At 36.7% G+C, this 24,973-nt stretch overlaps 1 long non-coding RNA gene across 1 annotated transcript in view; it reads right to left on the reverse strand.

Annotated features, from left to right (window-relative positions):
• LOC148055568 (uncharacterized) overlaps positions 1–24,973 on the reverse strand; it is a 133,452-nt gene that overhangs the window by 23,141 nt on the left and 85,338 nt on the right. The window contains exons 8-9 of the long non-coding RNA XR_015705244.1: positions 6,276–6,448; positions 1,882–2,051 (exon numbers count right to left, since the gene is read on the reverse strand). This is a non-coding gene — a long non-coding RNA (uncharacterized LOC148055568). The remainder of the gene's footprint in view (positions 1–1,881; positions 2,052–6,275; positions 6,449–24,973) is intronic.

Consider the following 24,973-nt stretch of genomic DNA (forward strand, 5'->3'; position numbering starts at 1 on the left):
CTTCTGAGCTACCAACAAAACTAACTGATGAGATCACCAGATTTCTTTGTGTGCACTGAAAGGGAACAGCAAAGCACCTACTCATCCCTGAAGTGACAATGGACATGTCTTTGTGGAAACACAGGCAATCTGGAAAGATAACTATCAATACCAAAAAACAGGGTAGCACACTCTACAGTCTAAAATTCTCATCTCTTAAAAAAGGGATCATTTCAAATGACTTTCACTTAAGGGTGTGACTTGGACAGTCAAAGGACCTTTAGAGAATGATTCAAAAGTATAGATGCACTGTGAATTTTGCTCATTTCCACTTTCGTTCCAAGCCTGTGTATCTCTGATCATGCATGCTACCTGCAATAACTTTCTCCCACTCTCTCTCTAAACTTTTCCAAATGAAACTCAGTGTTCAGGTAGCTGAGGAGTATACCCATAATCTAATCCAGAGAGATATCTCTAATCACTCTCATAATTTTGGCTCAGTCCCTAAATTAACTGCACCATAAACTGGTATGTATTACTCACAATATTCTTCTCTAAGGCACTCTTCACCGTGGAACATATTATCACCAAAAGATCATATATGTCTGCATTTTATTTCCAAAATAATTTCAACAACTCCCTATCTCAAATAATAACAACAATTTTGGATGCTGAAGCATATTTACAGTTAGCATGCAATTATAGTAAGGCCTTGAAGTATCCTCAAGAACCCAACTAAAGCCACAGTAGTACTACTTACAGGCCAGACCAAGATATAAATGCAACATATCAAACTATTTTTAGCAGCAGAATGGCTGCTGCTTCAAATTGATGGCAATGTGTTTCCTACCTCGAAGTATCCTGTCTTTGCAGTAAAATAAGACAGGCTGCACATCATAGATCATTAATGTGACTTGACACACCCAAAATATAAAACTATAAAAAGGCATAAAATGATATTCAAAACACAACTTCCAAATTCTGAAATGGAATTTTCCACTATGACATTCCAGCACTCCAAAACAGATCTTCCTACAAATGAGGATGTGTCAATAATTGGCTATTTTTCTAAAACTATGGATTATTATAAGAATAGGGAAGAAGAATAAAGAGAGCACACTAATACTGTTAGATGTAGAAGCAGTTTTGAGAGATCTTTTCTTACTAGTGTAGGGTTTTACAACTGATAATTTTCAATTCACTGTCATCTCACAATAGAGAAAAACTATTTTCTTGGCAAAATAATATACATGTTTTATACTTGATGTGTAATTTATCAAGCATATGGCCAAGAAGCACTGTTTTTGATGGTACTTGCAGAGACTTCATGTAATAGACTTATGGCAATATAAGGTTGGAAAAGACTTCAGAAGTTCATCTAGTTCACTCCTTAGCCAGATGCTAGAATCAGATATTCCTGTCATCCCAGACAGATGTGTCTAGCCTGTTCTAAAAAGCATCAACTGATGCAAAATATACAATTTTGTAGTGCTTTCTACATAAAAGAGGTGCCTGGGAGACATCAGCACTCACAAAAAAAGTCTTTTTTTATTCCTGTCCAGGCAAGAGGAGTTTCCCAGCATGCCATATTGTGCTTAAAAAAATAACAGACAACAAACAAAAATGTATGGTCCAGCCATGAGTCTGTTGAATAAAAAATGGGTGATCTCACTCTTGGTTGCCTCCCTAATAAAATGCTGGTCTACAGGTCAAGGTGTTGGTTAGCATTAGTCGCTGTGAAATTAAAACTCTGCAACACAGTTAGGGGTTTAATTTTGAGGTAGGTCTTTGGAAACACACCTCTCCAAGACTGCCTATTGTCAACATCCTGGGCATCATTAATTTTTTAGTAGTTGTGTTCTTAAGAAGTCTTGTTCTTTCTTGTGGAAAATACCTACTTACCTATTTTAGCCAAGGGATTCTGCAGAGTTCCTGCAAATTGGGCCTTGAACTGCTTAAGGCTTTTGGAGAGTGACTTCATGGATTCTTCCCTTTTGCTTTTGCTGTTGGTTTGTTTTTTTTTTTCCTTTCCCCAATTGTGAAGTATATCTACAAGCACTAATTACCTTTTCCTATTATTATGAGAGAGGAACAAAGTAAAAATTATGATGTCAGAGGTAAAAAAAATGTCTTACTATTTTTCAATTGCATTTTAAAGCAAACAAAAACCACTGTTCTTTTGCTGGTTGTAGTTTTAGAAAGGAAAGTTGATAGTCATTAACTAACAAGCATTTAATCACCAAATGAGTAATCAAACCCAGATATAAACCTGTGATTCATTCTTCTGGTCAGTGTATTTATTTTGTCTTTATATTTCTTGAAAATATAAAAAAGAAATACTGGTACAAAAAATATCAATTTCAAATCCACAGATGAAGGCAAAATCTTTTTATATGTTTAGATGACCCTGTTGGCCTGAACAGTCGGAATATATTGTTGGCTAGAGATGAGGGGTTTTTTTTCAATAAACAGTAATTATTAGCAGCTTAATTACATCTTATAAATTCTCTCTTTAGTTCCCTTTTAAACTGAAGCTTTTACTGAAGCCAGTAAAAGCCAGTAGGGCAAAGGATGAATTCTGAAATGAACTGTAACCTTTTTTTTTTTTTTTTCCAATTAAGCACAGGCAACTTAGGTGAACATAGTTTGAAGTAATGACATCTTGAAATCCCTTCCAACCTTAATTATTCTATGACTATGAAATGAAATTCAACATCTAAGCTCCTATGGATTTGAAAACTTTTGTTCATGACCAGATTAATCTCAAGGAAAATGAATGGGAATGAACTTTTGTGCATTCCTATTTGTAAATCTGATATGTCAGGGATCTCAGAATATCTTTCAGTGTGCTCCAATGTTACATTGGCTTTTAATAGTAAATTACTAATAAATGGAAGAAATGATTGGACTGCTCCCAGGAGATTTTGCCGCCAACATGAGGAGAGCAGACAGGCACAGAAGTTACTTAGAAAACATTTTTATTAAAACATGGCTCATTCAGAGCTTAATAAAATGAAGTTATGATAAACAGAATATAAGACATATTTCCTGTCAAGAAGAGAAAATAAAATTCTGTAGATGCATTAAATGGTAATAATAGTGGTCAGGAAACTGTTTTTCTACTTCTCCCTTACTAAGCAGACTACATTGACAGTGAAGAAATGAAAGCCCAAGTATTATTGCTAAAAACTCAGCAGACTTTGGATATGTTGACTCCTGAGTGCAATCACAACACGTATAGATAATTAGTTTGGATATAAGGGCAGGCACAATTACAAGTTTAATTGCTTTTTGAGTTCCTCTCCTGGCAAGCCAGTCTTTTGACTTTGAAAAGGGATTTGCTTTTATAACTGGGCTGATGTTTTGAACCAGTATTTACTTTTGACAGAAAGAGCCCTGGATTCATTGTCAGAGAATTATTAACTGGGTTTAAGTTAGGATGCCATTACTTTTACAGATTGCTAAAAGACTTGTAAGATTTTGTTAGATATTATCTTTTCAAAATCTCTCTTTCCCATTCTCATGCTTTAGTAGAATTGCTCTAAAAGTATTTTTGATTTTTCTTAAGTACTCATTTTTGATGTCTATATTTAGTTAAGCACAGCAAGCATGATTTCTTTTATTCATATCTAATTGAACTCATGATTCAATAATATTCATTCTGTGAAACTTTGGTCAAAAACATGCTGCAGATTAATTGTTAATGGTAAGTAACAGTCATATTTAAATTGCTACATGACACAAAATTGCATCATTAAAGCACAAAAGATTCCTGCAAATGAACACATGCATCTTTAGCTTTTTTGCCTTAAAAAACATGCCTAAGCAGAAAGTATGTTTGAAATTAAGAAAATGTTTTATGTGTACAGGCAAACACTTGCATGCATATCTGTGTGTACATGAAAGAGTGAATTCAGTGTAGGTAAAAAAAAGTTGAAATGACTAGCCAGGGTGTTACCCAATGGTTCTAAGTTAAATGCTGACATTTACCTTACTCAGTCTCACAATATATCACATTAACAGCAGTCTCAACTTCTAATACAGTCTTATCAAAATGCACCATTAATAAACTGGGAGAAGTTTACTAAGAAAGGCAGTGATTCTTTTTCAGTGCCCACATAAAACTAAACTTCTCAACTGAAAATCCCAGTTTGTTCCCTTGGTGAAATATGATTTTTAAGTTGTGAAGGTGCTAGAATTTAAAATATATTAAATTTACAAGATTTTTTAAATTTAAGCTTCTGTCCCATGAGTAATTCTGATCTTTAGACATTGCTTTTCAAGTTACTTGGGGCTACCAGTTCACAAAACTTTTCACAGAAAAAGCAGTTTGTCAGTTTAGAATTGAAAGTGACTTTTAATCACCATGCTGAATTATTTTATTGTGATCAAAATATATCTGTACTCTCCATTTTGAAAGTGATCTCTTAGTTAGGGTCTGGTCCAAGTTCCTTACATCCTGTTTCTTTATTAAAACATAGGTTCATTCTAGATCAGGCCTTCCAAGAGAGAGTGTGGTAGTAGAACCTCTGTGAGGGACTGCCTTAGTTTTAACAAGAGGAGGCGTGGTGCATCATGCTTAATTTTTGGCCACAGAAGAGAATAAGAGAATAAATGAAATATATTAAAATTGCCTAAAAATTCAACTGACTTGAAATTAAATGTCTTCTTTTTAATTTTTACAAGAAATTGGGATATTTAATTTCAGATTTATTAGAGTATTGTAAAATGCCAAAAATGGAATAGTTGTTCAATCTGTTGCCTATTCTGCACTGGCTGATCAGAGAATACATTTTCTGTTAATAGCCACAATAATCATGCTGTTATATACCTGCTACAGAGCCAAAAAGGGTCTTGTTTCTAATGATGTTTGGATAGCTATCAATTCCCTGCAATATTATTGGTATCTACTTTCTATCTCGGCAAAATTTCTGTCAAGATTCTGCAGTGAAATGTAATAAAACACACAAAACACGGTTTCTTTACTGAGGATTGTATAACAAGATCTGCCTGAAATGGAAATATAATGGTCTGGGTTTTGGGAGGGGGAAGATGGGAGAGACTGAATTGAAATTACATTATGTTTTCCTGAAAAAGTCTTTTTTTTCTCCAAACCTGAAAAATTTGTTGAAATAAAGTTTAAAGTTTAAGTTCTATTGAAAACAAGATGAATAGACACATTCCTTGTACACTTTCACCTTTTCAAAAAAGCAAATTTCTCAGTTCTCACATTTTGTTTTATTCTGATACTTTTACAGTATTATTGTTGTGACATCTGAGTGCCATATGAACCATTGAGCATTAAGTTTTATTTTCATTCAGTGCTGCAATATCACTCCTAAAAGACCTATAAAGGAAAGAAACATTAAGTGATTCCACAAGCAGTTACTAATATCTCACAAAATAACAAAACTATTTGATTATCACGATAAATTTGCAGGAAAAGCATCCTACCAAATGGTGCCAGCTGGCTATAGCTGAAATATTATTCAGTCTCTCATTTGAAGACACAGTGATGGATAAATAATGTTTTCTCCACAAAGAAAAGACATAACAAAGAGACATTGATTGCAGTTCAGCCCTAGGAAATTACTTTGTAAAAATGCGTGTTGTTGGATCCCACATATACTAGATCTTATTCTGATTTAATAAAATGCTTACTCGTGTTAACTTTGTAGCCCCCAGAGTGCTGTCTGGAAACTGCAGAGCATTGTGTGCACCACCAGAAGCCCCTACACTGGTTATTTTCTTACAGAATTTTTCAAAGGTGTAATTAGGTTTGCATTGGTGTTACCGGGAAGAATGCTAGAAAGCAATCAGGTCTCAGAAAGATGGCACTGAGGCATTAGAATGGTCTGGCAAACTTTAAACTGATTACTATGCAAAACAGAAAGTCAAGTTTAATCTCAGTCTCCAGCTAAGGTTGAAGATGAGGAGTATTTTCTTGATATATAAAGCCTAAAGAGACATCTGACCACACTTTTCCAGGCATAACAAGTCATTTTCATTTTCAGTCTTTGCATCCACTCTTCAAATGATTTATCGAAAAGGAAACAAACAAAGCAAATTTTGAGTTACTGTCCATTCAAATCCATATTCTGACCACTAGAATTAATTGTTTTCCAAAGAAATCTCTGTTCACATAGGAAAGTTGTCATAAACATGGTGATAATTTGTTTAAATTAATTACAGGTTGATAATTAATAATAATTATTATGATATATTAATTAATATTATTAATAATAGAGAGCACTTACACAGTATGTTGTCAAACAGATTAGAAGCAACAAATCTACCTGAATAGCAAGAGGCTCCAATATTCTTCTTCAAGTAGCAGGCTACAGCTGACTTGGGAGTAGGCAATGGTGAGTGGGAAAAACCAAAGCAGAAAAGCATACATATGTCATCCATCATCTCAGCAGCCTGAGAGCTTCAAAGAGCTCCTGGTAGGCATTAAGTTTGCTTCTTCCTGAGAAAAATATTGAAAGAGTTAACATTTGCTCTCTCTGAATGAATCCAGCCTGCTGCACAGGGAAAGGATAGATATAGGTAACTTGGATTTTATTCATACAAAGCACCATATTTTAGGAAGATATAAAATTCTCAGTAGACTGTAAAGCATTCTGTTTTTCAGATAGTGGCTTAAAATGCTGAATAATGCAAAAATACATACTGTCATACAACATGGCACAATGGAGTTAGAGCACACAGAGTAATTTATATATAATTGTGACTCCACATCTGATATTTTCTTGCCAAACAAGCTAAACTCCATACTGATAAGGATGCAGTAAAACTTTATACCTTGTATTTTAAACCCCACATCTACGACTGCACAAACTGCATGGTAAGTCAGTCAGCACAGTCTATGCTTTTCTGTCTTAAGCAGAATGACAGACAAATGTCACCAATCATGCAGATGTTCATTAATGTACAGCTAAAGCCATTGCATCGCAACCTAGAAACAATGCAATGCAAAAATGAGACCTCTGAAAGCCTGTGTAACCCAATAAGCACATCTACCAGGAGCTGTTACTCAAATAAACAAGCAGTTCATTAGTTTGTTATTGCTGGTCCTAAATGTATAAAACTCTTTGAGAAAAAACAAGGCACGATAGTCACAATCTGTTTGGGTCTGCTGAATCCAATCAAAAGGACTTGGAGAGTGCATGTTGGTGCTGTGAGACTGAGGAATGCAAGTGGAGGCACAGGGTCTGAAGAACCCTCCACAGCCTGTTTTGAACCTGCTAATGTGCTCTGCTCACTTAATGGCATCTTATAAAACATCTGGTCTCAAACGCTCAAATATTGATTCAGTATATGGAAATCTGGTATTACACTACTGCTGTTTCTAGGAACAGCTTATATAAACAGATCTGACATGATTGTGCCATATGGTTTTATTTCTGGAGTGCTTTGACTACATTTTTTAGGGGGAGGAGGTGATTAATTGGAGTGATTTATAGGTCCCCCTCGCTTCCTTCAAGGTGGATGACGACTAAGCTGTAAAAGCCACAAATTTTGGTGTCCAGGTTCATAAGAGTTTTCAGTTAATGGTTAACTGAATGACAAATCTCTGCTGTGCATTCACGTGTGACTCCAGTGAGTGGGTGATAAGGCCTAAATCCTCCATAGAGTACAGGCTGAAAAGGAAGTATGTTTTACAGGCTCTATGTGCTTTTACCATGCCACATTTACCCCACATTAGTGAAGGCAAATACAGGGAAATGAGAGGTTTTGAAGAGACAAATAGGTTGTGGCCCTTTTGCAAACATCAGTAACAACTTGAATATTGTCCCTTGGTAAAGAGCAAAGCTGCAGGCTCTGGGTTAGGTTTAAAGTCTAAGGAATTTGATCAGCTTGAAGATGCTGTTTGTCCTGACATTCCTTCCTCACCAGCCTGACTCTCAGGCCCTGTTGTCTCAGGCTGTCTCACAGAGCTGCCATCTTTCTGCCAAAACTCTTTGTCTGGCTACAGAAACACACAAAAAATAGTGTTTTATCACTTGGTGAATCCAGTGATATCTAGATAGAGGATATGCAGAGTCATGTGGATACACCTATGTGACATGAACTGGGGCACAGGCAATTGAGTAGGAAGTGAGAAAGATGTATGCAACTGCTGGACTGGCTTCCTCCATCTTTGTTCCGTGGATCTTTGTCACGAACATCTGAGCCCTGAAAACCTGTTTTGTTCAACTGTGTTTGACCTACTCCCTATTCCCTTCACAGGTATTTTGCTCACACAGCTTTCTGTGAGTTCATCCCTATTCTGCTGCTGTTGAGTGACCAGAAGAAGCAAGAAGACAGTAACCACCTGGTAGTGTTAGAGACACTCATGGCTGTGCAACTGTCTCCTTACACATACTGCAAATAAACCATCTCTTAAATATTTGTACTGCTTCTGTACTTTTGATTAGTTGCACTATGCCCATGCTAAGAACATAGCAAATTGACTCTATTGCTCATCATTTGGTGCTGCGAATTATACACTTGGTACTTACCTATTGTCCTCCTGCCCATGAAGTTTGTCAGGCATGGGAGGGTGGGGAGCAGAAACAGTGTTGAGCTGAACGTACTGAGCTGGCTAGGCACACTGGGCAATGTTAAACCCTTGGGTGAGCTGTCCCTTGGCAACTCTTAGATGCATACATGAAGTTTTTAACTTTCAGACCATGTAGGTCCTAAAACACCCCAGAATACCAGATTGCAAATAAGTAAATTACCGCATTAGATCAGACTGGTAGTCCATTTTGTGAAAAGGCTCTTACTGTAGAAATACAAAATGTTTTAGACGAAACAATCCTGCTATAAGCCATTTTCAATGCCTAAACAGAGCATTTCAGTCAGCTCAGTGGCATTTATATATCAGCAGGATGTAACACATTCTGCTGACTCCTTTTGCTTAGGGTGAAGACTATTTCCTTGTCTTACCTTGGAATGACAGGTTTATTTAAATGACTCATTGCTCTTCTTTATAAGAAAGGTTGATGAATACTTCTTGAGTTCCTTGCCACTGTCCATCATTTTAGTATATGTCTTTTGCCTTTCTTGTATTAATACTTTCCCCAAGGACAAGATTTCTTCCCTTTTTTTGTGTGGAATACTTTGTTATTTCTTTATTATTCCTACTTTGGGATTCTGCCAACTAGTAGTATACACGTTTCAGCCAGAAGTGATAAAGGGTGAATGCAATGCTAAATATAAAATAGCACTTGGCTTGTACATGGCACTATGGATGTTAAAGTTTCCTATATTCCTCCCTAAGCATATTCTTCCCCTTAGTTATAACATAAGCTTTTAAAACCAATGCTAATATATTCTAACATTTTTAAGATGACACTACACATTGAACTGAGTTTAAGATGTAAAGAAAACATTATTTATTTTCATACCTTCTATATTTTAATAGCCTGACTATATACTTTAGTTAACCCAAGGATTTGTTTTTCTTGTTTTCTCTTTTCCCACTGCCTACCCATGCAGCAGGGAAAATATATAGATTTTCAGGGTTTTCTTCTTTAAAAACCAGTTTACAGATGTTAGAGAGTCTGCTGATTTGCCCTATGTGGAGGTGGAAAAGAGGACCACCACTTCTGCATTAGGAAAGCTCTCCTCTCTAAAGGTTGAGGGGTCAGAAATGCCCATCTCTGACATTTCTTCCATACAACTGCATGTCATGGACAAATTCTTCATATGCAGTGCTACTGCTTCTCTTCTGCTCCACCAGTCCCTGTCTGACCAGCTGTATCTGGTGGGGCTTTCTGGACTGAGAAGAAAGTGGTTAAACCAAGCAGGGAAGCTGAGAAATCTCATCTGCAGACCTTTGGGAGGGGATTAAATGTAGGATGATGTACTCTGCCAAGGGTGATAATCATTTGGGGTGGAGGCAGGAGGACAGAACAGAAAGGTGGACAAGTGGTATCTGATTCTGCAGGGTCAGGATAGCTGTTTAATGAGTGCATGCCAGCAGAAGAAGCCTGGCCGAGCTCAGCCTGTTTCATCCTTCAGCTATACCTGGTGTCAGGCACACTAGACTCATCCTCCTTGTGGAACCACAATATTGCTTAGCATCTCTCTACTGCAGGTAGCCAGCAAGAAATGTAAGGATAACAGCATTTACCCTGCACAGATCTTCCCACACACCTTTTGACAATTCCTGTGCCACTACTGAGGAGCCTTCTACAGCTAACGGAGGAAGCAAAGCAGTCGTTTTGTTCTTAGGGTTTTGTGGGATGTAGTGGCCAGTCTGGACAGCAAAGTAATATGTGAGGATCCCTAGGCCACTGCACACCATGCAGAAGAATTAACAGAGCATGAAGGGAAGCACAGTGCTGACTTGAAGGGCAGTAAAGTCAGATGGCCAGGGACAGTCTGGGTGGAGAAAGAAATCCTCCTGGGAGACTGGGTTCCTGCTGAGGTCCTGCTGGCTCCCAGGTACCCTCTCAGCAGGGTCCAGAGGTCACCACTGAGCCTCTCTGCTCTGAGCAGCCTCACCAGGGGCCCACTCTCTCCCTGTCCCAAGGCAGCCCCAACCAGGGCCCTCAGTCTGGTCAAGGGCAATGTTGTAGGGATTCAGTGGGGCTCAAGGAATCAATGCATCCAAAACAGCACCTGTGCGTTAGCATTCGGACTAAGCATCAACTCATTAGTTATCCTTCACAAACATGAACGAATTTAAATTAATATGAAGCTGTCAATTGTACCAGCAGGAAGCTCAGAGATGTATCCAAAATTTAATATATTTGTAGAAAGTCTGATGATTTCTTTTTAGATATACGGTACTCATGTCACCACAAGCTCTCCACAAATTCCCTCCCCTCCTCTTCTTTCAGTGTTTCTGTGTGAGTTGATAAGATTTTGTGACTTTGAACCCTTGGTCTCTTCTTCCCTGAAATGCTCTGCAACCTGTAATTTTCTGATGTTTTCACCATTCCACAGGTATTTCTACTGCTTTTGTCTTACAGCTTTTGCTTCTGCAGAGCTCTGGGCCTGTAAACATGTCTCAGACTGTGGCTTACTGAGTGACCCAGAAGTCCACAGAAATCTCAGAAATGACATTTATGAAGCAGAAGGAGATAAACAGAGTCAAGTATAGATAGACGTGCATATAAGGGAGAAGTATGAAAATACATCATTTAAGGCTCCTGACCACCTAATCATATTCAGATACAAGCATATTAGGCACCTCAATTAGCATAATTGCAAACAAAACTCATTGCACCTGAAACATTTCATACGTTAAAAAGAAAGCTACAATCAAACTGTTACCCTTTAGAATTAGCCCCAGAAATTCTCAGCTGGGCTAGGAAAAGCAGATGAGCCTAATCAAACCCTTACAACTCATCTCAGGATTTTTTAGAAATTCTTCATCCCCTCATCTTGATTTGGTTTTAGCTTATGTACAAAACCAGATGGAGGCCAATTTTTTATATTCAGTTTAAATGTGGCCCAGGGGTATATCAATCTCTCCAGACAAATTGATTTCAAAAGAACCTAAGTGTTTAGTCAATATCTAATGGTGATTATTCATGGGGTTTCTGGTACCATCAATTCTAAATGTAAAATTTCCCGTCATATGGGCCTGAATGTGAATTCCAGCCAAGGCTTATTGCTATTTAGAGGTTCAGGCTTGATAATAATCAGTGCAGGACTGATGATTTTAATCTCCATAGTTCTTTTCATGCAGGCTTTAAGAAAACACCTCCTTTGGCTATGGAGTATTCCATTATACTCTTCCAGAATATTTCACACAAAATGAGCATAAGTTCACTTTTTTGGAAAAAAAGTAACAGCTGATTTTTTTATATAAGAGAGACTGTATAGTGGTAAACTTGTACAATAAAAGAACATAACTGACAAAATCCTTTTATTGCATGAGTTGAAAGAACACTTTCAAACTGTGTGTGTTGTACAGAAAAAAACAAATAAATTTGAATGGTTGACAGACAACATCCAGTACTTGCCTTTTTAATATCATTGGTATTCACTTTGTTTTGCTGGTATGACTTTCAGCTTGTAACTACCAGGCAAGAATGTGAGTTCTGTGAGAAATATCAAGATAGGATACATATCTGGTAAGGGAAGTCTGACTAATTTAGGAGTTTATTATATATTCTTGGGTCAAGGTCTGAGCCATTGCACAGGTCACCCACTTTAGCCCAAGTTTAGATAACATCTGCAATATATAAGCAGAATACTATATTCACACAGCCTTTAGAGTGTCTAAGGGGATGACAAAGAACAGGTTTAGGCCTACTTTACTCCCAGAGGTAGACACAAACTCCCTAGCATTTTAAACTGGATACTATGTGCATCATGCTTGTTGAAAGTAGGAAGTTTGGCTTTTATGGTCAGGGTAAATTTGTAAATATCAGTTTTTTTGCCTTTGAAAACACAGTCTAGTTTCATAACCACATAGTATGTATGACAAGAAAACAGCAAGCAACAACAAAGCAAGCCCCAAGTCATGGCAAACTGCTCTTCCATCTGTTCTTTACTGATCAGCTACAGGAGATCCCAGGGAGGATATAAGCACAGTGAAAATGCTTCATATCAGAGCTCTGTTCTCCAGATCAAGACTCTATTAATGATGATTATGTTTCTGTGTACTTTGTGTTACAAATACCCTTATTCTTCTCCACAATGATGGAGCATTAGGCCAGCAGAGGAAAGCTCACCTAATTTTAAGGTCAGAGACCTGGGAGGCTCCCCAGTCACAGGTGAGACTCTGCATCCCTATGCTCCAATTTGATCTAAAAATGGGACAGCTGGACAGACCTTGTTTGTGAAGCATGATGTAAATGCCAAGTGCTTACTGACAATACTTCTGAGAATGTCATCTGTCAACAAGAAAGATTATAACAAAAAGTATTGTATTTCTGAATCACCACTAGAAAAAGAAAGAAATCTGTAAAATAGTCAAGGTTTCAGATCTTGTGTTTCTCATGTAGTTACTGATATATTCACTTAATATCTTCAATAATTTACTTTAAAAACTGATGAAAATCGCATCTTTCTGGAAAATAACAGCTAAATTTCACTTGAATATGGAAAACGAAAGTCATCAGCTTTCTATATATTGTCTCCAAACTGCCTTCATACTTTACAGGCTACATTCAACATATAATTACTGTACCAGTAGTATATGCAACATGTAATTTATTACACGTGTACCAGAATGTAGTGCTTTCAATAAGTTCTGTTTGTCATCTACATTTTTTGATTACTATTAGCTCCCAAGCCATTCTAGGAATGAAGAGATTTCACAAACATCATAAAAGTCAGATTCTCACAGCAATTGATAAAGAGGACTTGAAGTATAATTGAAAGCATATAGTACAACAAATCAAAGTTATACAGTGGTGTAATAAAATTATGTTTTGAAAAGGGGAAATGTAAGATAAATATGAGGAAAGACTTCTGCCGGTGAAGTGTTTCATGATGAGAATAAATCTCCTAGAGAAAGTAAGGAATCATTACTTGTGGGTTTTCACACCACGAATGCACAAAATCTTCATTAGATTATTGCATGGTATGATTAGAGATGTCTTTAAAAGGTGCTTTCTATTTTCTGCCTGCTATGTCTGCTAGCCAGAGAAGATATGTTTCTCAATGATTGTAGTAAGAATTATGTAAATTTCTTCAAGTCAAATTTTTCACCCATGTGTAACCTAATTTTCCAACTTTACATTAAACAGTTGAAAATATATGCAAATTCCAATGTAACCGTATATATAAAACGTGGTATTTACAATTACTGTGAGAAAATTTTTTTATATTGATAACTTCAGGAAAAACAAATGAAAATGAGTAACTGCATCACAATGAGCACCATAGTAATAAGATGGGAAAGGCTCCACATCTTTAAAAATATTGGCATTAATAAGCTGTCCTCAATTTTATGTTGTACAAGCTGATTAAAACAGAAGTCATACCTAAGTTTTTGCAACCTTTACTGTGATTACATTAGTATTTCTTAATGTTGTTATCTTTCTATCCTATTCAGAGACAAAGCAACTGCATGGAGCAACTGAATGAATTTACTACACAGTGTCTGCTAGTTTATTCGTAAACTGATTAAAAATTTTTACTATTCCTTTCCCACTACAATAAATTTTAATGAAATACTTTGTTATTATCTAGAAGGAAAATACATATGCAAAAGGTGTGCAGAGGAAGATGTTCAACCAGAAAAAAAATTCACTCTAAGTCTGTCCATTTTTGCCAGTCTTCCCCAAACACAGGAAAAGTCCAAGGAAAATGGATGAAACACTGAAGGTAAAACTATATAGGAAAATATATTAATAAGTATATCTCATTTGAAGATTGTTGCTGCATGTTTTCGATGCTTTCAAGTTGAGCAGCATTGTTCTGTACTATGAGAATGAAACTGAGTAAACTGTGTTGCTTCTAATAACAAGGACTATAATATTTTCTGCATATAAAAAATACAAATTGTACTTTAAAAATAAATTATATTCTATCATTTATGCCACATTATGACCCAAGAGATGTGTGTTACTTGGATGTGACACTTTCCGGGTAGTCACAGAAGACTCATCTCTGTGTAAAGCTGTCACAGAGGTTTCCGTATCACTCCCAGGAGAAGCAGGGCACTGCTGAAGTGTCGCTGGAATCTGGCACAGTCCTCAGCTGTCCTCTGGGGACATTCTCCTCCTCAAACTTATGCTGGAGGACTCAGTGGCATACAGACAGCTCAAGATCACAAGGTCACAAAGAAGGCTTCAAATCAGCTTTGGAGGTACACACACAGTACAGTAGTTAATACACACCAAAAGCTATGTGCTCAACAGTGTAATGGTAGCAATCTGTGGGCAAAGTGAGAAGTACAGAGTTTTATCTTCTCCAGCAGAAATTGTCAATAGCGTGATATAAATTTGTGTGAGTAAGCATCAGCCAGTGGCAACCTCTGTCTGAAGATGGAAATCTGCAGCTAAGATGTGTTTACTAGACAAAGTAGCCCTACATTCACAAAGGGTTAAGGCTTTGAGAAGGTCATGAGTATGCAACATACCTAAACATGCAAGCACTTGAGGATGTGGCAGTTCATGTTTGGCTCTCATTTGTTACCATGTATCCCTAATGCTTCCAGATGCTGTGAGATGATCAGCCTCAGACAGGACAACCTCTTGCAAATTGCTCTCTTAGACTAACTGGCACTGCAAGCAAGGCTAGACAGGAAGACTAATGTTGAGCTTCCCTGAAACTAACGTGAAGGCTGTAGCTGAGGGTAGATGTCATGCATGCAGAAAAGATCCTGGAGCACCATGTTCATAAAGAAGAAAACCACCCTGCTGGGTCAGACCATTGAACTTCCTTCTAGCCCAGTATTCAGTCTGATGGTAACAGTACAAGATGTTACTTTGGGAAAGCATGTAAGACTCACCACTGCAAAGGGCCATTCCTCTCATAATTCTCCAGTATCCTAAATATTAGGCAACATAGCCCTGCTTAGCCCTTTTGTTGTCCTGTTAAGGATCTGCTTAATTTGTCTAAACTCTTTCTGAACCTGCTAATAGTGACCATCTCCGCAATCCCTGCGGCAACATGTTCCAGAAATTCACAGACCACTGTATAAAGAGGTATTTTATCTGCTTTAAACTTATCTCCTATAAGTTTCAGAAATTGCCCCCTAGTTCTGTCATCATGGGATTTGATGAATGCAATCATTCTACTTTCAACTTATCCACTATCTTCATGACTTTGTAATTTTCAATACTTGTATATGGGCTCAGCAGATACAAGAGATTCAGAATCTCTGACTCTAGGATCTTATCTAAGGGGTCCTACTGAAATGTCTTAGGATACATTTATAAATTAGTTATCATCTTAAATTACAATACACATTTGTGAAAGAAATGTGATAGGAGGACAGTTATAGGTAGATGCACATCACAGCTGGTAAATTACACACTTTTCAACAAGAAAACAGTAAAGATGGCAGAAGGGATTCTGGAATGTTAAATACCAACAGTAGAATACTTTTATTGAAATAAGATTATTGAAAAAGATTAAGATACTTAAAACATAAGAAAAGTCTGTTTCTGTTGTTTCTCTTCCTTCTTTTTTAAAGAAATCACTGAAAACTGAGCAATTTTAAATTAGTTTCATAATTTTGTGTTTTTAAGCAATGAATCATCATTTTCATGCTTTTTAAAATGAAAATTTAAAAAATATATTACAACAAATAAAAGGAAATAAAATGGTACATAAGAATAATAAATACGGAAAATATGGTTTTCTGTTTGCATGTTGGATAACATATATGCAAGGGCTGAACTCTGTGGCATAGGATGAAACCATCAAATTTCAAAGGATCATGATTTGCAGTGATGAGTTTAAATAGAGTGATTAAGGAATCATGGTAAATACTGAGATTCTCACAATCTCCTTCTACATCTAAGTTTAATTTTTGTGACAAGTTTGTTTAGGTCAGATCTCACGTACATGAACATGCTACACAGACATGTGTTTATTAGTCTGGTAGAGGCTTTTGATACCCTTTTCCCTGTCAGCAGAATAAAAAGTAGATATGAAGGGACAGAGAGTGCAGAAGTCTGACACAGAGTTAAAATCATGTGCTTGCACTTACGAAGAAGCTGTAGCTTTGATTAGAGGCCTGGTGTTTCTCTCTGTGTGCAGGGTCAGCCCCTACGCTATAAATACTTACTTCATCATGGGGACCCAGAGTTCATCTGTGTTTGGAAACTTGATTTCAGAAACAGTAAGGAAGACTGAGAGGGTCAAATTTATACTGGATGTTAGTCCTTGGCAATAAACCAAGGATAAATTTGGCCCATGCGTACAAACAGAAGTAACTAAAAATGTACAAGTGTTAGAGAGCCAGATAAAGCAGCAAGTCAAGGGAGAACAGAGGGCATCAGCTTGAGAGGTAATCAATATGTGTGGGAGGCTGGAAAAGATAAGCACCACCAATGTCAACAGAAAGTCAGAAGCTGGGGGAAACGAGCTATCACAAAGTGGTAAAATAAAAACTTTCTCTTTCTGCCTGCATCCATCATTAAAGTTTGTTTTTCATTAGTTATTTAATTGTTTGGGGTTATTTCATGCAATTGACTACACTAGTATGCAAAAGCGGAACGGATCAGGAATATTTCAGACTTTTTTTAGGCTGGAATGAAGCCTTGATGTCACACTTCAATGGAAGAAACTTGGTTTGCAGTTCTGCTTATGCCCCAAAACCCATGGCCTAAAAAGGAGGCATTGTTAAACAGTGTGCACAGTAAGGGCAATGCAGCTGGAAGGATCATGGGTTGCCCCCAAAAGGAATGGGCAAATAGAAAATCAAGACTTTAATTGCTCCTGTTCCACTGTCAGTAGTTTCTAGTACATGAAAGAAGATTTTTCATGAATGGATAGATATGTAAGCAGATTGCAACCATGATACACACAAGGTCTTGTGAGTCCAGATGTGCAAATATAAAATGTTCACTGGTCAGGGGAAGATCTGGACTCAATATGCCATGCCTATTTCAAGTCCAAGTTCTATTTATTTCCCCAGCTTGAGAGTTTGGTCTAGAGTGTCATTTTGGAAGTGGAAAGGCCAACTTACAAAGGGTCACTATGTAAAATGAATATCTGTATTCACTGTTACCCAGTATTCTGTGCAGCCATTTATTCACATGAAATGAAGAAAATGTAGATATAAACAAGTTATCAACTATGAGAGTTTACACACCCCTAACTCACATACAGCTATGCCTCTGAATAACACAATTTAGAACAAGTACAAAACTGGTCTTTGTTACTTTACCGGACAGAAAGGTCTAAATACATCCAGATCTTGCCTCCTCCCCCAGGCAGTTCCAATACACATGCACCCACTAAATCAATGTTAGAGAATCTCCCAAACTCTAACTGTATTTTATTTTGATAATTTAAATATATAATCTAAACTGCTGCACCTTTAAAATATATCGTCTCTCTTTGTTATGGTATCTGACCATTGTGTTTTCTCACACATGAACTAAAATGTTTTAGAGCTTATTTGTACTGTTTTTAAAAGTGGGCTAACAAAAAAAACATAATGCGTAAGCTGGAACAGGTAAGTCTGCATTTTAGCTGGCTTTTGAGAATCTTCAGTAGTAATACTTGTTAGTGCTATGATAGCGTTACAGCATCCCCCTTTTTAAGAGCTTTGTCTAACCTATAGGCTGGATTTATGTTCCCAGATGCAGTCCAAACTCTTGGTCCTTTCACAAGTGGACCAATTCAAATCCATTAAAGTCTCTGTTTCCTTGTTTATTCAAGTCTTCTTCCAGTTAATGCAGGTTGTGGTGCACATACACTCATTCCAGAAAGGAGTTTTAATATGGCCAGTGTGCATACATGTAGAGTGAGATATGGGAAGCTTTCTCAGTTCCCTCAACTTAGGTGTGTGCATTCAGAGCTTGCCGAAGTGATGATATTCTGCTATGCCTGCTTTATATGACTGCTTTTAAGCTGCTGCTGCAATTCTAGATGCTAGTCTAGAATGTACTGGGGTGACGAGGGGAAGGGAATTTTCTTCTTTTTTCAAAGGGTTTTTTTGGCTGAAAGGACTGAACTAACTTGGCACAAATTCAGACTCTTTTTACAGGAATGAGTTTGCATTTTTCAGCTACTAGTAAGAAACTTCAGGTAAAGAATTACCCTAGTTCTATTCACAAATATATTTAGCACATAACAAAAAACATTTAGAACAGCATCTAGCACAAAGCTGGCAAGAAAAGTCAGAAAAATACATGTTTTCAGTGTGTTCTTGGAAAACTGTATCTGGCACGTTTTAGCTGTTAGCGCAGATAGCAAGACTGGTACTGCAGGGAATGTTTAAGGAGACGAAAGACATGAAGGACAACCTGCTGCCAAATGATGGAAGTTCCTCTGCAGTAGTTACTATATGGTTTGTTGAAGTACTGTCTTTAACCCCCTTCAGAGAAAGATGGAGATAAATGACATGGTTGCATTAGATTTTTTGAACTTGCTCTTCTCTTTGTATCTTATACCTTTGTCTCACCTACATGAGGCTGTTACATGGACAGCTCAAGCAAAGCCAGGAAATATTTGCAAAAACAAACAAACAAACAAAATCCCTTGAAGCAATAGGAGTGCTGTGTTGTTTAGGTTCCACAGCAGAGATGGGGCAGGATTTTCTCTGTTCTTCACTCTTATTATTGCATGGCTATCACCAATCACATGCAACCCAATCACTGTGCTACCTTTATCAGCAGTGAGCCATTTCTTTAAGTGTATCTTCTTGCTAACTTTATCTCAAAATAATTGGAAATTTTATGGAAAGCATATGGAAAGGAGGAAGAGAAAGAAAAAAGAAAGACAGATGAGACCATAAAAGGCCTTTTGCCAAAATCCTTCCAAGAATTTGGCTTCTTTTAAGGTTTAGATATCACTTATTTCAGTGCCTCTATTATTTCCTACCCCAGCCTGCCTTCTCTCTACTTGGTGTCACTTGGTAGTATCCATGAAAACAACACCTCCAAAAGAACAGCACAGAGTCAGCATCAGCTGCCAATGTGGGAAAATCACTCATAATACTGAATAACATCAAGGGTCCCCTGGTTTTCCTATCTGTCACTAAACAAACTGCACTGACATTTTGGCATTCATTGTAGAAATGGACTGAAATACAGGAAGGTTTAAAAGATGCATTTGCTATAATGTCCTCAAGTGCCCAGCAATATCAGTGTTAGAATAACTTAGTACTAAGAACAGCTGGATGGATGTTTGACTGCTTCTTCTGTCTAGGTAGGTGCACACCTTTCATGGGGACATAGCAGAAAATGGTCCTACATAAAACAATCTTAAAACTGCACTTGGTATCATCGAGTGAAAATGTCCTCTTTGGAGAGAACCTGAAGAGAACCTCTGAGATTTTGGAAGTGATACGAAAGCTTTCCTCTCAAAGTATAAGCGTGGGTTAATTTCTGCTCTTGTGCAGTCCTTATGCATGAAGAAAGGGTGGGGAATATGGTACATCCTGATTAATTGCTGCACATGAACTTCTAAACACTGCTCAGCACTTCTTTTGTCTTGTATACTGTTTATTTGATTCTGAAATTGATTAGTTACGGGGTGTTATACAAAAGGCAGAAAGGATAAATGGGTTCTGAATTACGCAGTCCTTTGGGTAGTCATCAGACTCATCCTGACTGGCTTCAGAATTAGACACTGAAGGTTCATTTCAGGCTGTCTTCAGAAGCAAGAGCTTGTGGCGACTCAGTGTGTTTTAATCATTTGTCATTATCTTAAATTTTGACATAAAAATCTTTCTTGAGTCCAACACCTAAAAACTGGCTAATCTAACTGAAATGTTCTCATAAAATATTGCGGATTTACTCTAGAGAAACAAGTGTGTTACAAGAAGGATGACTCAACAAGACAGATTTGTTGCATCAGCAATGAGTAGTTTATCATGTGACTGGTGCAGCAGGTAAGCAAGAGCTTGAAAATATTTGTACAGGCAGAAGAGATGCTATATTCACTATGGGACATGATAATCTAGAGTATATTATTTTGCACTTTGCAAGGACTTAAGATTCACTTGAAACTCAAAAGGTACAATAATGCAGTAGCATCTATAAATCAGAAAAACAATGGAAAGAATGCAAGGCTTTTTATCCGATTATTAATATATTTCATTAGCATCGGTCTTAGAAAACTCAGCAGATAAAATTAAAATTATTGATTTTATAGAGCTATTGGCATTAAATCACTTTCAAAAAAAAGGAATTATTGCACAAAAAAACTCTTCCTCGGTAACTATTGCATTTATAGTGTTCTGTGAGCTCAGGAATAGGGTTATCTTCTTCTTTTTTTCTTTTTTTATTTATTAGTCATTTCATTTACCAGAAAAGGCATCTTTATCAAAAGGAATTATAGTTTGTTCCACCTTAAAGTAAAAATAAGATACCTGGTATCCAATTTATAGCCTTTCCTTTGTTTATTTTTCATAATTATACTTTTGATTCATTTAAAATCCCTTTTGAAATGCTGAATATTAGAAAGGCAGCACAGATGCTGATTCTGTTTGCAATGGCCTAAAAAAGAAAAGTGCAAGCTTTAATCTGATGTCTAGGCTGCATTAAAAAAATTGGATTGAAAAGGATTAGATTAGATTAGACCTTCTGGATTTAAAAATGTTAAAACTCCATTTATGCTTTAACATAATCTCCTTCCACTCTCTGGAGCCATCAAGCTGAGCTCTGTCCCTTGCAAGTATTTTTTATTATTATTATTATTAAATTTGGTTCTTTTTCATTTTAACATCCTAGTTTCATATTTGTAATAGCAAAAAATCCTCTGAGACAGATCTAAAAGTTCTTTCTGACCTGATGAACGGAAGGGCAGGCACTTAAACCTCTGGCTTTTACGATGATTTTATGTATTTGTGCACAGTCACAAATGTAAATATTAATAGCTAGTTTTTTAAAAGCCAAATAAGAGCGAGTGCTTTTAAGGACTTTAGAAGCTTGTGAAAGAGTGGTGATGTTTTACAGTACAACAATTTATTTACAATGCATTATTATGAAAAAATGCTCAGTTTAAAAAGCAATCATGTACTTTACTAAACCTGAAGTACCTATTACCTACAACATCTGTAAATAAAATAGGTATTATAATATTTGCAAGCTGCTGCCTGATACTTCAGAATGCAGATTGGATTTTATTTCCTATAAAAATAAAAACCAAAATATTATTTGGCGGTTATAGGACAACATCTCTCAGGAGCAAAATGGAAGAATAATAATATCCTTCCCGGGATCAGCTCAGACTTTTCAGTGATGATGATGACTCTACTGCTGAATTTCTGAGCATTCCACACCATGGGTGAGACTATCAGTCTTTCCAACATCACTCATTCTGTACTGAAGATATACCAGGCAAACCAAAGATATCTAAAAATATTGGATAATACTATCTGATATATGAGAGGTATTATAGAATCATGTAATACTAACTGATATGTGATTACATCAAACCATTGACTCCGTTTCTGTTCAGCCATGGTGGATCAGCCCTTTATGTTCATCCACGGAGTACTGATAAGTCACGCGATGGGGCATACCACCACATGTACCTTATTTTCTGCCATTAGGACAGGCTCTGGATAACATCCAGAAGATCCATTATTATAATTTGGTCTGACCTAGTGATACAAATAACTAGGTGCTATTATCAGAAGGGTGGTGTTTGCTGAGCTGGGCTGGAGATTCCTTGATTAATTCAGGATATCTGGTAGGACCCAGCAAGGAACTATGTTTGCTCTAATTGATGAACCCCACTGGGTAACCTGGTTCAGGATATTAAAAGTGAACTGTCCAAACCGCTGTGAGTCGTCATTGTGACACCATCATAAAATGAACAAATAATCTGATCAATAATCGCTAGTCTCAATGTAGCCATCATTATCAGTTCATCCAATAACTGAAAAGGTGTTTATCACATCCATAATAACGAGTAAAGGTCACTGGCTAAAGTTTTTTTACCCAATTTGCTATGGTCTTTGTGAGGCTCCAGGATGTCAAGAAGGTGTAACTAGCAGAACACCATTTCCCCTTAGTGCCACCAGAGAAACTGAAATATTTTATGGCTTTGGTGTTTTTTCAAATCTTAATCTGCTTGTATTCATGTACTTTCTCGACAGCCACACTTAAGAACATGGAATGTTTACATTCATAGCACACATTCAGGTCCAGTAGCTGAGCCAGATTGCCTCTAATAAAGACAAACTGGGTTTCAAGAGTTCATTTTCATCATCCCTCAGATATGGGTCATTATATACTGCCCACACTTTCTCAGCTTCTTCAGCTAAGAAACATAGTTTGTTATGTTATTTAGCACAGGAATCCTGAACCGCTGGATAGACCACCAAAATATGAGCAAAACTACAGTGGGCCCATGAGGAGGTGTAATCTCATATGTAAAACCCAGCTAGCAACTAAGAGTAGTTCCTATTAAGAGAGCCATAGTTACTCCCCCTGTAAAATGAACCAAGATTTATGAATAGCCACAGGAAAACTGCATCACTATTTATCCAAACATGAGAAAGAAAAACTGTATCAATTGAAGAAGACTATGGAGGATCATTAACTTACTTATCCAATGCATTCAATTTAGCACTGATAACTGGATAATTGGGACAATCTGAGATGCACTGGTCTTAGGAAATGCATTTCTTGCCAGCTATTGTTAAATCAGAGAAACAGTCAAGAGCTGCTACCAAAAAAACCCCACCAAAAGCAATCTAAAACCCCCTTATTTAGAGGCCAAATTGATTTAAGTCGGATTTGTCACCTCCTCTTCCACTCTGCAGTCAAGGTTATGACAGAAATGAAGTATCATTAAAGGGGGAACCAAAGTACCAGGCTACAAGTAACCATTAATCCTAACAGCGGTGGCTGTTAGACACTGGCGAGATTTGGACTTTAGGAAAACAGGTCACAGTCCTTGTGGATCTTGGATGAAATGCAAACAGTGAGAGTGTTGTAAAGTTGAAAAGATTGTGCTACTTAGGGAAGAGTACCAAGCCTACAGTGCCTTGCTCACTGTAGAGGCAGACATCCACACATTTAGCCAGATGAATTGTGTCTAGTTTTGAGCTTATAGGAGTTGTGTTAGGTCCCTTTTGATTGTTCTTGATTGGAGCAATGTCAGGACAGATATTCATCAGTTTAAATAGACCTCACCTAAAAAATTATTTGTATACGATGATATTCCACTAGACTGTTCCAATTGTTTTTGTATTTCAATTCATTCCTGAATTGATAAAAAATTCAAAATACTGAAACTTCACTTGGGATAGAAGGTTTAGGAAAACAAACGAACAAACAACAAAAGTTAATAGCAAGGCACTGCCTATTGATGGTTTTGATCTAACCATATTTTTTATTATTACAATTGAAAGTGCAAGTGTTCTTATTTTGTCTTTATTCTGATCAAATTTCACCTTATATAATGGAGCAGGGTCTCCACAATGGTATACCACATTCTCCTAAGATTCTGGGTAACAATGTCTTTAGCATCAGCAATCGTTGAAAGTATCTGTCAAATGATGTAGTAAGAAATACTGATCTAGGGTACAATTCACTAGCCCAAATACATCTTATTAAATTTCAGCAATATAATTGCCATTAGAAAAAATTTTCAAGGTTTTGAACCGGGCACATGCAGTGTGGAAGATGTGATTAATATTATAATTGTGTCTACACTGTCAAATATTTTTGAAAGTCATTTAGATAATTGTACTTCATAGTATTTTGCAGATGAAAAATATTTTCTAGGTAATCTTATTTTTTCCCTCTCATATTCTGTGGTTTCTGATTAATGTACTATCTATACTATTGTATATTTAAAGTATACTGAACTATATTGATTGTTAAGTAAACAATAGGATACAAGTAGAATAAATAACTTCATGAAATACCAGCAAAAAGCTAAATTCCACTTTCTAGAAAATATTATAGCTATTGCTAACTCATTGTTAAATCCTAAACTGACATGATTATTTGATCTGATAGCCTTAAATCTATTAAATAGATAGAAAGGCAATATACAAATATACACTAATATCAGTATGAAGCACTGCTATGCTGATTTGCAGCTAAAAAATATTTTCAAAAAAATTATTGGAAAAATTCTAACTCATTTACATGATTTCTGCAGCCCAAGTCAATTAATGTACATCATAACCTTCTATTTAGTGTTACTGTACAGAGTTTATAGTATCAGCCCCTTTACTTGTATATAATCTTGAGGCTGTGCCCTATAGCAAACTGTCAGAGACTGTGAATAACTATTCTTTTGACTCATCCTTTCAGTTGAGCAGCTGGTTGAACACTATAAAGTTCAGCAGGTTAAAAGGTTTAGTAGGTCTTTTCAGACAAGAAACAGCTAGAACAAGAAGAAAAGGAAGACTTACAGGAGAAGTCTTAGGAAATGCCAGTATCTGTACATT

The sequence above is a fragment of the Nipponia nippon genome, unplaced genomic scaffold (assembly GCF_047370975.1).
Source record: "Nipponia nippon isolate SJK-2023a ecotype South Korea unplaced genomic scaffold, ASM4737097v1 scaffold_20, whole genome shotgun sequence".
Lineage (NCBI taxonomy): Eukaryota > Metazoa > Chordata > Aves > Pelecaniformes > Threskiornithidae > Nipponia > Nipponia nippon.